At 39.0% G+C, this 14,339-nt stretch overlaps 1 non-coding gene across 1 annotated transcript; it reads left to right on the forward strand.

Moving 5' to 3' along the window:
* Window positions 1–10,070: 10,070 nt before the first annotated feature.
* On the forward strand, window positions 10,071–10,177 carry LOC145561140 (small nucleolar RNA R71). The gene has a single exon (XR_014093717.1). It is a non-coding gene; the product is annotated as a small nucleolar RNA R71 (small nucleolar RNA).
* The last annotated feature ends 4,162 nt before the right edge of the window (window positions 10,178–14,339 follow it).

Genomic DNA, 14,339 nt, shown 5'->3' on the forward strand with positions numbered 1-14,339 from the left:
TATAACTCGGATTTAATATTATAATATATCATTGGAAATATAATTTCAAGATCTATCCAACCATATAAAATTTGGATAAATATTATGAGGCACGAAAATAAAATCTGAATATATTCCACTTCGTACAAAACAAGGATTCTTAAAAGGAGTTGTTTTATTCAATTTTAAACTCTTTAAAACATAATTATCAATCCTAACTCCATTAGGATTTAAGAGAACCTTCTAGAGTATTCTAGAAGACTATAATCAATCCTAACAGCTTTAGGAATGATAATTAATAATAGGCCCTCCTCTAGATCATTGAGCCGCATATAAGAACCAAACCGGGCCCAGTTTAGTATTTTGGCCATAACTTCCTCATTATTCATCGGAATTGGGCTTATAATAATCGTTGGAAAGGTTTTTTCAAACCCCATCAACATACACCATTATTGGATTCTTATCATGGACCAAACAGACTGGATTGACTATTTTCTTAAAATAAGTTTTCAAAAACAGAGAGAAGAGAAAAGAATTAAAACTATCCGCAACACTAAACTTTCCACACTTTCACTTCATTCTATTATGATTCGACGTGAAAGGTACTCATCACTGGGTTTGGTTTTGGGGAGACATAAATGGGTGTCTACACTTCCTGCATTGACCAAAAAGATGTTACTGCTGGTTATCAGCAGCCGACCATGGGACAAACCCCACGCAGGCGGGTATGTTTCTTAAGGATATTGCTACCTTGGAGGGTAGCTTTAAAGCTTTCAAGGAAAAACTCCCATAGGAGACGTGACAGGGTAAAGTCATATCCCCTTAATCAAAAGTAATTCCTAAATCCTCTAACTAATGTAGATAGGGAAGTAGGGTCGAATCCACAGAGAAACGAGTCTTTCTATTCCTAATTAATTAAAGTAATCTAAATTATAAAGTAACCAATATGTAAATTGGGATATAAAACTAAACTACGAAGCTTAAGAATAAGGAGAAAACAATGAATAAAAGGTTTAGGGCATAGGTTCACCAATAAATAATATTCCAGGGTACAACATAATAATCAATCATCAATGCATACATTAATCAGATCATAAAGGGCTTTCGCTACGTATTACAATCACACAATTAATTTACAAGTATTAAATCTCATCTCTCGAATCTCGACTTAACCATTTATAAATTAACCCGCCTATTGAAACTAGACCTAAACATCAATTCTCATATGTCGAATCTCGAATCAATATTGTCAAACTCATGCATAAAAGATCTGCGCAAATCTAGTCACAGAGCATTAAATAAATCAATAGGAAATTAATCTTAGCATTGACAATTAACAACAATAAATTACCCCTTCATATTATTTATGGATCCCATAAACCCTAGAAATAGAACTACTCACACATAATAAAAACTAAACTAATCATAGCAATAAAACAAGACATGATCAAAGGAATAAAATAAATAACTAAGATTAAGAGAAGAGTAATTGTTACCAAAGAAATATGAAATTAAGAATAAAGTTAAGAACAAAGTATATGAGAGAGAAACTAATCTAAAAGCTAAGTAGAGAGAGAAAATCGAAGAAATAATTAAGAAAGAGTAAAAGAAGAACCTAAACTCGCTTTACGGAAAAGTATTTATACTAAGCAAGAATCCTAAACTAAAGCAAACTTAATCGCCGAAAATTAACTCCTTAAAATAACACACGCCCGATCGGGCTAAAGTCCGCCCGATCGGGCGCGCCTTTTTCTCCGCGTACTTTTCTAAACAGCCACGCCCGATCGAGCTAGCAGCTCACCCGATCACGCGCGCCTTTGGCAACGCACCAGCACACTCTCGCACCACGCCCGATCGAGCTAAGCTTGCCCGATCGGGCCCTTGCTTCACCTCGAGGCTTGGAACTTCGATTGGGCTTATTTCTTCGGCCCAATCCGGATATCTACTTAGGGTCTTGATCATTCGGTCCAAATACCTTGGTATCCCGATTACCGAGCCCTTAATAACCAGCTTAATGACTCTAACCGGCCTTGGGCTTCAAAGATGGTCGTGCTCCTCTAATTTCCGTAGTTGCTCCATAATATCTCAGGAAAATGCTCCAAAAGTGCAAATCCCTGCAAAAGTCAACCAAATCTACGAAAACACTAGAAAACACCAATTTGTAATAAAAGTGACTCTAAAGAGCCAAAGACACTACTAATTATGACCAAGGGACGGGGGTAAAATACTATATAAAATAGACATATCAAACTCCCCCAAGCCAAACCTTTGCTTGTCCCTAAGCAAAGATCTCATCAATGAATAAATAAATAAGCTTCACCCTAAAAAGTAAAAATCAAGCACAAACAATTCAGGGTAAATCAAATAAACATGCTTCAAAATCAACCAATCAAATCCATCCAATTACCTTTCTTCCCTAACAATTGTCAAATAGAGCAAACCACAAGAGCATATAGAATTCAAGACTAGTGCTCACACACTCAACTCTCATTTATGTGGCGAGTAAAAGATGTATTCGATCGCTCTCCAACCAACCCCTTTATGTGAACAATGCCCTCCCAACTCACACTCTCGTGTGTATAAAAAGATGTACGCTCAACCTACTAGTCGACTCGAAATATGTCAAATCATAACTTGCATTGATAAACAACACTTTCACATTCATACAACTCTATGCACAAAGGTCGGAAGGTCTTTAAAGCTTGTAATGTAAGGCTAGGGTAAAGGGTAGGAATCATTTGGGAACAAGGGAGAGAAAAGCTATGCTTAAGGGAGCAAATCCTAGTAAAACCCATGATCAAAATAAATAATGATTAACATCTCCTACATAACCAACTCTAACAAAAATCCACCAAATACAACTCCAAACAATAAAAACAATCCCAACTCTTACAATTTCACTCATAAAAATATAATAATAAAGAACTGGAGTGAATAAACAAACTTTATTTTCCAACTTGAATTTTTCATAGACGCTCAAAATTTTTCTTCCTTTTGATCAACCTCCAACTATAACATTTGAACATTGAACGCTTTTTCTTTCTTTTTGTTTTTTTTTTTTACCTTTTGAAGTTCACTTATTTTTCACTTTTTTTTTTCTTGAACTTTTCTTTTTTTTTTTCATAACATCATACTTTATTTTTTCAAGAAGATATAGCTTTCAAACTCATCAAAAATAAACATGATAAAAAACAAAATAACTTCTCAAAACTCACCCAAATTGTGCAAATAATAAGCACACTACAAACTCCCTCGCCTCACTCACTAATAGCTCCCCCAAGCCAAGCTTGGGACTAGTAACCAATGGGGAAAAATAGACTTGTAATATGGCTAATAAACAACAAAAAGTCAAGGCAACAACATGGGTAGCAAGAAGGGATCAAATGTATCTACAATCATCTGAAGGCTACCTAAAATAACAAATGCCTTCGTCCTCCTCAATGTGCATAGTAATGAGTCATACAAACACTACTTATAGTTGCAAATCAATACTCAAATTCATTGACATACCAGGAACTAACACACATTCCTAACCAAATCAACAAGTCAAGCACTATATTCACAAATAGTTGGACAAAATTGACTCATGTTAATGCATCTAAGTAATCAAACTTCAAATCATGATTAACTAATCCACAATATTATTTATCATCATATACCAAGAATCAAAACAAATTTTCTCAAGTAAGGGGCATAGGGAAGCATGATTTATAATTCATTGGAACGTATTTTTGGATTTTTTTATTTTTCAACTTTTTTTGTATTTTTTAATATATAAGAAAGCAATTAAACTAACCTAGAAAGCAATAAATCTAAACTAGGAAAACACACCAAAAATAAAAGAAAAGAGAGAAAGAAAGATACCAAATCCAAAATCTACCCCAAGCCAGAATCAGAGAATGTCCTCATTGGCTCACGAACTAGCCCAGCATAGCTAATCCTGATCATCCTCATCCATCCTCGAATAGCCTCCTCCATGGCTAGAACCAGCTCCTCCATGGCTCGAACCACCACCTCCGTAACCCGAACCACCTGCAAAATAGTTAGGGTCTACATTCCCCCCAAGCCCACCAAAAGGAGCATTGGTCCCATAACCGTGGACCGAAGAGTAGTCCACATAGGTACCAAAGGCACTTGGGTCCGAATATCCTCCTTGAGGATATTGAAACCAATCAGGAACAAGTGAGTCGGGGGGAATAGCCCCCCGACGTGCGTAGTCATCATACATGGGGTATAAACCCCTCCCAAGGTTTCTCTCCACATGCCCCACCCTCCCTATCTAGAGACCCTACTCTCGTATCAAAGTTTTGCACCATACTCTCCACTCTCCCTTGCCCCATCTCAATCCTATATAGTTGGCTTCTAAAAGCCGAGAAGTCATAAGGGGCGTTTGGGTCGATGTTATAGTTCGTGGAAGAAGTGGGGATGTCATAAGTGTAGGGATGGGGTGGTGGTTAAGGGTGAAATTGAGGTTGTGGTGAAGGTGGTGCTTGGTGAGCCACTTGAGCCTCACCTTGGTTACCTAAAAAAAAGGTGTAAGAAGGTTGACCCTTCTCAAACTTAGTCAAAACGGGGTTAGGCAACATAAAGGCATTGTCCCTTCTACACGACTCCCTTTGGATTACCCACCAAGTTTCACCCCCTATGACATTGATCCAGTTGAGGCTACCTAAGTAGGGTAAGTCCATAAGAGTCGAGCCTACTACCTTTCTAAAGTCGTTAGGAACAAAGTTAAGATGCTTGACCGCTATGTGGGTGACTAAACCGCCAAAATATATAGGGGCCCTAGACCTACCACTCTCAATCGCGTTGGCCGCCCGTTGAAAGTGTTGGGCTATCCTATGAGGTATGTTTAGCTTGTCACTCCTAGGGATCATGTAAGACCCTAACAACTCTAGTTCGTCCCTCCTTACATTGGCGGGTTCATGCCTCCCAAAGATAGTGAGGCCAACAAACCGTTGCCAAAATTTTGGCACGGGATGTTGTATCCAAGTGCCCTTGGCATGTTAGAGGTTTAGATTAGCATCCCCCGTGAGGGATTGATAAACAACGACAATGTTGTCTTGGGATGGTTCAATAGGCCTATCTGATTTTAACTCAAATAATTTACCAAATTCTTTCAAAGTCAATCTCACATCATTATTAAGCAAACAGACTTGAACATGAGTAATTAAAGCATTAGATTTTATCACATTAAAACTAGAAATAAATTCCAAAGTTAAATAGTCATAAGTATCGTAATGCAATTGAAATAAACCACTCATTCCAATACCCTTAAACAATTTTTCTACCGGTTTATCGATTCCTAATCTAGAAAGCGTAGAATGATGACCAAAGCGTGTAGGAATTACCTACCTCGAGATGAGGTTGAGCATCCTTTGCCGTTGTTCTTGTGAGGTTATCACCACCTCGCTCCATCCCGGAATTTGCAGCTCCGGGTCAACCAATGGTGGTTGTTGTTGCCTTGAGCTTTCACCCCTTACGGTTCTAGATATTTTGGATGCCATTTTTGTGAGAAATGGTGGAATTTGAAGCTTTATCTCTCCTAGGGTTTTGGAAAAATTTGAGAGAAAGTGGTAGAAAATTAGTGTAGATCGAAAGGGAAGATGAAGGGATTAAGAATATGTAAAAATTTTTGAGTTTGGATGGAAGAATTAGAGAAGATCTTGAAAAGAAATAGAGTTTGAAGGTATGAAAATGGGGGTTTTAGAGAGAGAAAGTGATGAAGAAGAAGATGAAATAAGGAGAAAGTGAGAAAAGAATAGGAAGAAAAGAAAGTAATAGGTCGGCCAAAAAGTGTCGCGCCCGATCGGGCGCGAATGCGAAGGGAATTTTCGCCCTTTGCTCGCCCGACATATCTTTTCTCTTACTCGATTTCTCAAAAATTTCACCCGATCGGGCAAGCTTCGCCCGATCGGGCAAAATAGCTCGATTTCCAACCTCACTTGCGCGCCCGATCGGGCAAAAATAAAGCTGGAATTTTCTTTACTTGCGCGACCGATCTGGTGAGCCTCGCCCGATCGGGTCCGTGCTCAAATCGGATCTCTTCTTTATTTTCAACTTATTTTCCTAAGTCTCTGTACCTGTCAAATTTATACCTGTACAAAAACCCTTGCAAAAGGTAAAATTGCACTCTCCTCTCCTCTCTAAAAAAACTAAAATAAAAATAAAGTAAAATAAAAGAGAAACTAGTCTAGGAAGTAAGAAATATGGGTTGCCTCCCGCAAAGCGCTGGTTTATCTTGGTCCCGCACGACCTTCTTACCAAGTATAAGAACTAGGACCCTTGACCTAACGCTTGGTCGAGTGGTTTCTCACCTGGTTGAACGTTGTTTAGGCTACGACGCGGCTTCCTGACATACCCTGTGGGACGCCAATTCACTTTATCTAGTGGATCCTCCTTGACTTGGACTGAGGGTTCTTTAATGCTATGCACTAAAGATCCTTCTTCGATCGAGGGTTGCTTCAAATTGTCATTGCATTTAGCACTTGCAACTCGATCTGGCGGAACACTCACCGTAGGCTCAATTTCTACAACTTGCTTGATTAATTCCACTTTTTCGTCCTCAAAACCAAGATCGACAGTGTAGAGGGCTCTTTCTATTGCATCCAGTTCCTTCTGCCATTTATCTATCTCATCTGAAAAGGATGCAACACAAGATACCGCCTCCAAGGGATCTTTTTTTTTTTGGAAAATAAGATTTTATTACGAAAGAAAGAAAGTTACAACTTACAAAAGCTAAGTTATAACTACCACCAGAACACCAAAAGACCTGAAAACAACAGGCCAACCCCACAACCAGTTCTAGATCCAAACCTAGCCACCTTCTAGGAAGGGTTCTAGGAAGGGCCTAGAACAACTAGACTCAGATTTCCGGCCACCTTCTAGGAAGGGTTCCGGAAACCAGGACCAGACAACAAGAAAACCAGAAAACAACAAAACCACACACCTAAAAACCAACAAAACAACAATCAGAAGCAGACATGCCTGCAAACTGACCAAAACACCAAAAAAACAAAAATAGGCAACAAAAAGAGCACCAAAGCTTGCACCAAACAACAGATAGCAGGGAGCAAGCAGCAGCTCAGCAAACAGCAAGTACAACAGTGCAAAGCAGCACCAGCACAAGCACAGCAAGGTAGAGAACAGAGCAGCAGCAGCAAGACAGCAGACCAGCAGCACAGACAGCAGACCAGCAGTAACAACAAGTAGCAGGCACAGCAACAGCAACACAGCAACACCAGCAGCAGACTGCAGCAGACAGCAGGCACAGCACCAGACAGGCAGGCAGCAGATCAGCAACAGCATACAGCAGTGCAGAAGCAACCAAACAACAACAAAACCAGCAACAACAGACTGCAGCAACAACAGCAGCAACACACCAGCAGTGCAGCAGCACAAACAGCAGGCAGCAGCAACACAGCAGCACAGCAGAGCAAAGCAACACAACACCAGCAGAGCTACCAGCAGTAGAAACAGCCTGCAGAAAAGGAAACCAATACAAAAACAAGCAACGGGAATCCCAGCATCAAAACCCAACACAAGGAAACCAGAACACAAACACTAGGAGCCCGAGACAAGCCCTACACAATCAAATATTTGCTTCCCGCCGGGATTCTACAAACTGAGTGAAAGACAATATCCCGAACAAGGGCATCAACTGATTTGCAACAACCAGTAAAGAGAACTGCATTCCTTTGAATCCAAATACCATAAACTGTTTCAGTGAAGGCCACCTGGATCACTTTATTCTTCAATCTGGAACTTCTGCATATTTTCTTCATCCAATCAATCTCACCACTAAACTGTTGAATAGGCTTGGAAACATGTAAGATCCCCAAAACCTTACTCCAAACCTTCCTAGAGAAATCACAATAAAAAAAAAGATGCTGAACACTTTCATTGCCATTCAGACATAGGAAACACTTTGGATCACAAGAGATGTGCCATTGAATCAACCTATCCTTAGTGACAAGCCTATTCCACAAAGCTAGCCACAAGATAAAAACACTTTTGGGAGTTGCTAAGTTATGGAAATTAACTCTCTTCCAAGGAAATTTAGGCACTTGAGGCCTAATAGCAACATAAAGCTTCTTGATTTTCAACTTTTTGCCCTGAACGAATCCATCCCATCCCCCTTGATCATTCACAATATCTTTACAACTCAAAATCTTCTTCAAAAACCAAGAGCATCTAGCAGGGGTAGGGGTGGTCCAACAATCTTTATGCTTGAAATAGTAGATATGAACCCACTTAACCCAAAGATTATCAGCCTTGTGAGCAATATCCCAAAGCAACTTAGTGACAGCTGCTTTATTCCACTCAGGAAGAGAAAGCAGGTTCCAGCCTCCAAGGGATCTTTTACAAGAGCTTGGGGCTTGTTAGAATAAGTTTGAACCACATTAACACTAAAGCACTTCTCCTCTATCATGGAGATTTTAGGGGTATTATTAAGATTAAAAATAATTTTTTTGTCCCCTACTGATAGTGTTAATTTGCCACTTCTCACATCTATAAATGCTCCTGCAGTGTTAAGGAATGGTCTACCCAAGATAATTGGGGTTTGTGTATTCTCAGCCATATCAAGAACAACAAAATCAACAGGTATATAAAATTTACCTACTCTAACAGGAACGTCTTCTAAAATACGTAGGGGGTATTTGAAAGAACGGTCAGCCATTTGTAGAGTAATATTAGTAGCTGTTAATTTACCCATATTTAACTTGGAACACACGGATAATGGCATAAAACTAACGCTAGCACCCAAATCACACAATGCATCATCAATCATTAGATTGGCAATATGACAAGGGATAGAAAAACTACCCGGATCTTTTAATTTAGGTGGAGATTTATTTTGAAGTACGACACTACACTCTACAGTGAAAGCTACTGTCTCTACCGCACTAATAGACCTTTTTCTTGTCAATATTTCCTTCATAAATTTTGCATATGTAGGAATTTGTGTGATTAATTCAGTGAAGGGAACTGTTACCTTCAAATCTTTTACCATCTCCAAAAACTTACCAAACTGCTTATCCAAATTTGTTTTCAAGTGACGATTGGGGAATGGAAGTTTGATAACTGGCTTTGGAGCATTATTGCTCTTATCTGGAGTGGCCACCTTCCCTGGAGTCGTACCCTGCAATGTAGAATTAGATATATTAGTACTACTCTTTAGCCCTGCGGGGCTATTAGCTACATTGTATGGGTTAACGGAATCAAGATTAGCATTATTTATTAAAACAGGTTCATCATCTCTGGGCATAGGGGGCCCTTCATGGTTTGAACCACTCCTTAGAGTAATTGCATAGGCTTGATTCGTAGGCCTGGTCGGATGTGCTGGCAAAGCTCCCTGTTGGCGGGCTTGTAGAGTAGCGGAAAGTTGCGCAATTTGATTATCTACAATTTTATTGTGTGCTAGAATTGAATCAATTTGGGAATCTCTACTCTCCATGTGCTTTTGCATATTAACCAGCATCGCTCTAATTTTTACCAAAGCAGGGTCGGAAGATGAGGAGGGTTGTTGTGGTTGGTTCTTCTGGCCAGCATTGGGGTGGCAATATTTCTGTTGTTGTTGTTGTGGCGCCTGTGGTTCTTGTGGTGGTGGATTTTGAACATTGGTACTCCGGTAGGAAAGGTACGGATGGTTTCGGTGCTCAGGATTGTAGGTGTTGGAGTATGGGTTATTCTGCCTATAAGCTTGAAAGGCATTAACTTGCTCTACGGAACTCCTGCAATCTTGTTCCCAATGACCTAAAATTCCACAATTTTCATAGAAAGCCTCATTAGCATTATTATTAATTGCAGAAACATTAGCTACATTAGCAGTGCTAAGGTAATCTAATTTTTGGCAGATAGAGGTTAATTGAGCTTGCAAAAAGGATACAGAGTCGACACTATGCTTCCCTTTGTTAGGAAAGCCCCTGGGATTCCCATATTGGGAATTATGTATCACCATATCTTCAATTACCTGACTTGCATCATTAACATTAAGATTCATAAACCTCCCACTAGCTGCAGAATCTAAGATTATTCTAGATGAATTTCCAATGTCATTGTAAAAGGCTTGGATTAACTGCCATTGTGCCAAATTATGGTGGGGGCATTCTCTTTGTAGGTCCTTGAACTTCTCCCAAGCCTCATATAAAGTTTCATCGGCTTCTTGGGCAAAGTTCTGAATTGTACTTTGTAGTACGGCTAACCTCTTTGCAGGATAATATTTGTTATAAAAATTCAAAACAAGAGTTTCCCAGTTAGTTATACTAAGTGCAGTTCTATTTAAACCATTAAACCATAATTTGGCTTTTCCAGTTAAAGAAAAAGGAAAGAGAATCTCCCTGATTTGGTCTTGTGTGACCCCAACTTGCCTAATGGTATTACAGTACTGACAATAGTCTACAATATGGAGATTTGGGTTTTCACCCTTAGCTCCACTAAATTGCTTCCTTTCTATCATCGTTATAAATTGGGGTTTAATCTCAAACTGTACCCCATTGAAAGCCGGAGTGGGAGTAAGGTGTGGAAAGTCGGTAAGCTTCGGTTGTGAGTAATCACTAAGCTTCTTTGGAGTCGTCATCTCTGATTCTGGATCTGATTATACCTCTAAATTGCTAGAACCAGTTGGAGGATCTCGGTGATTATTATTATCACCAGAATCCGCCAGAATTTGCTTGTAAAGGTTCTTCTGTCTATGGAAGGATTGTTCGATCTCGGGATTGAATGGGATGTAACCTAATCTGGAACACCTGGGCATAAACAAAGAAAACTAAAAGCAAATATGAGACTTGCCTCAAAGAACTAACGTTCTCTGAGACAAAGAGAAATAACCTGGACTACAGAAATAATCAGAAATAAAAATAATACCGTTTCCCCGGCAACGACGCCAAATTTTACAGGGTAAAGTCGTATCCCCTTAATCAAAAGTAATTCCTAAACTCTAACTAATGTAGATAGGGAAGTAGGGTCGAATCCACAGAGAAACGAGTCTTTCTATTCCTAATTAATTAAAGTAATCTAAATTATAAAGTAACCAATATGTAAATTTGGATATAAAACTAAACTATGAAGATTAAGAATAAGGAGAAAAAAATGAATAAAAGGTCTAGGGCATAGGTTCACCAATAAATAATATTCTAGGGTAAAACTAAATAATCAATCATCAATGCATACATTAATCATATCATAAAGGGCTTTCGCTACGTATTACAATCACACAATTAATTTACCGGTATTAAATCTCATCTCTCGAATCTCGACTTAACCATTTATAAATTAACCTGTTTATTGAAACTAGACCTAAACATCAATTCTCATCTGTCGAATCTCGAATCAATATTGTTAAACTCATGCATAAAAGATCTGCGCAAATCTAGTCACAGAGCATTAAATCAATTAATAGGAAATTAATCTTAGCATTGACAATTAACAACAATAAATTACCCCTTCATATTAATTACGGATACTATAAACCCTAGAAATAGAACTACTCACACATAATTAAAAGTAAACTAATTAAAGCAATAAAACAAGACATGATCAAAGGAATAAAATAAATAACTAAGATTAAGAGAATAGAAATTGTTACCAAAGAAATCTGAATTAAGAATAAAGTTAAGAACAAAGTATATGAGAGAGAAACTAATCTAAAAGCTAAGTAGAGAGAGAAAATCTAAGAAATAATTAAGAAAGAGTAAAAGAAGGTCCTAAAGTCGCTTTACAGAAAAGTATTTATACTAAGCAAGAATCCTAAACTAAAACAAACTTAATCGCCGAAAATTAATTCCTTAAAATAACACGCGCCCGATCGGGCTAAAGGCTGCCCGATCGGGCGCGCCTTTTTCTCCGTGTACTCTTCTAAACAGCCGCGCCTGATCGAGCTAGCAGCTCACCCGATCACGCGCGCCTTTGGCCACGCACCAGCACACTCTCGCGCCACGCCTGATCGAGCTAAGCTTGCCCGATCGGGCTCTTGATTCACCTCGAGGCTTGGAACTTCGATTGGGCTTATTTCTTCGGCCCAATCCGGATATCCACTTAGGGTCTTGATTATTCGGTCCAAATACCTCGGTATCCCGATTACCGAGCCCTTAATCATCGGCTTGATGACTCTAACCGGCCTTAGGCTTCAAAGATGGTCGTGCTCCTCTAATTTCCGTAGTTGCTCCATAATATCTCGGAAAAATGCTCCAAAAGTGCAAATCCTTGCAAAAGTCAATTAAATCTACGAAAACACTATAAAACACCATTTAGTAATAAAAGTGGCTCTAAAGAGCCAAAGACACTACTAATTATGACCAAGGGACGGGGGTAAAATACTATATAAAATAGGCATATAAAGACGACTGACACATAGAGGTGCCGCCTGTTGAGGCGACGGTTGCCTGAGAGGACGAGATTGAGAATGACGATAATTATTTTGGCTGCTATGAGGTTGTTATTAAAGCCGACCTCCTCTTTCTTCTTCATAGGGGTACGAGTTAGGCGTCTGGAAACTCACCCCAAATTCATGGATTAATATCCTAAATTATATTGCCGCCTGTGAGTTCCAAAACCTTGAGCCTAGCTTTGAGGCCTTTGCTCATATTGCATTACTTTAGCTGGGCTCTAGGCAGACTTGGGGCATGGTACACTTTGATGACGCATCCGCAGTATATGATGACGTTGGACAAGCCTTCAAAGTGGACCGACTGGAAGGAGAAATTCTACTTGATCTCCTAGCTCTCCTTAGGCCACAATCGGTTCCTTTGCCGGTACAATAAGGACCCGGCTTTGCTAGGTATAAAGTGCGCCCTTCCTCGTATTCCTTCTAGGGCTTGGGAGAAAATAATAGAACTGGAGTTTTTTGAGACCACCATCGAACCTTTGGATAATGGGACTCACATAATTGTTCCCAAAAATTGGGTACCCTCACCCGGATTTTTTTAAAGATGAGGCGTTTCACTCTGCCTGTGGTCTTAGCACCATGTTTGAGAGATGTATGTAATTTATTCTGTCTGATATTCTTACTAATGTTTGATTTTAGCTAACTTGTTGTAAAGTAACTAACTAGGTGACGAGGGGTGGAACTAGGTCGTTGAAACTAATCCTCTCCCGGTCAAACTAAATTTATAAACACTTAACTAACCTAAATACTAGTATAGAGGCAAGTCAAGGGTCGAACCCAAAGGAACGGTAATGTTAAAGCGCTCTCAATTATGCGCCTAAGATAGGTCGAAGACAAAGATAAAGAGAGAACACTAACAACTAACAAACAAAGAAACTAAACAAATAAAGCACTAGGAACGGGATCAACAAGTAATCATGATAATTGTAACAACTCGGAAACAATATGAAAATCAATGGTTGTGAAGACTAATGGCAAGATCAATCAAAAGAGTCAACAAGCTATCTCCTTGAGGTCAAACTAGCGCTAACTACGAGAGACTCTAACTAGGAGCATCACTAATCAAGCTCAATCGACAATTGCAAGCTACAAATCAATGGTCCGTATCAATGTAGACTCACAATGCAATCTAGCATGATTCTCAAGGCCTAATCGAATTACACACATGAAAGGTTCCATTAATCGATTTAATCTCAACAATTAATCAACATAATTCCCAAATTAAGCACAATCAATCAATCATAGAAGTTTTACCCAATTCCTAGCAAACAACTACACTAACATCATCATCTAATTAGAGGTGGTTATTGGACAGGGTAGCCCAATGATAATAGGGTTAGGGCCAAGCTTATAGGGCTTTTAATTGACAGGGCTATTAATGGACAGGGCCCTTATTGGGTAGGGTCAATATAGGGCCAACATGTTTTTCCAATTTAGTTGATAAAGAAAATACATAATGTAAAAATAATTATATAGACTAATTTGTATTCATATGTATTTAATAATGGCTTTGTCCAATATTTATTTTAATTGATATTTTGTATGCCCGCCCATTATCGACCCACGACCCGCATTGGCCCGACCCTATATTGACCCTATAAAATGTGACCCTCTTTGACCCTGACCCGCAACCGACCCGCACCGACCCTGACCCGACCCGCCCAATAACCAGGTCTACATCTAATCAACAAACAACTAAAGAAATCAAGAATCAACAATCTATGAAGAACAATTACACTAATAACTATCAAACATCAAAATCAAACCAAACAAATATGAAATCAAACAAAGCAATAAAATGAGATAGAGTTTAGAATGCTCATTGATAATAGAGAAGATCTCCAACACAATTGTCACCATTGAATCTTCAATCTCTCAATCACCATTAAAATTCCTCACTTTCTCTCTCTAAAATCTACTCCTAAACTAACCCTAAAACTAGAGAGAGAAGCTCTCAACTAAGCAAAGAATATGA

This window comes from Chenopodium album, chromosome 9 (assembly GCF_948465745.1).
Source record: "Chenopodium album chromosome 9, dcCheAlbu1.1, whole genome shotgun sequence".
In the NCBI taxonomy this organism is placed as follows: domain Eukaryota; kingdom Viridiplantae; phylum Streptophyta; class Magnoliopsida; order Caryophyllales; family Amaranthaceae; genus Chenopodium; species Chenopodium album.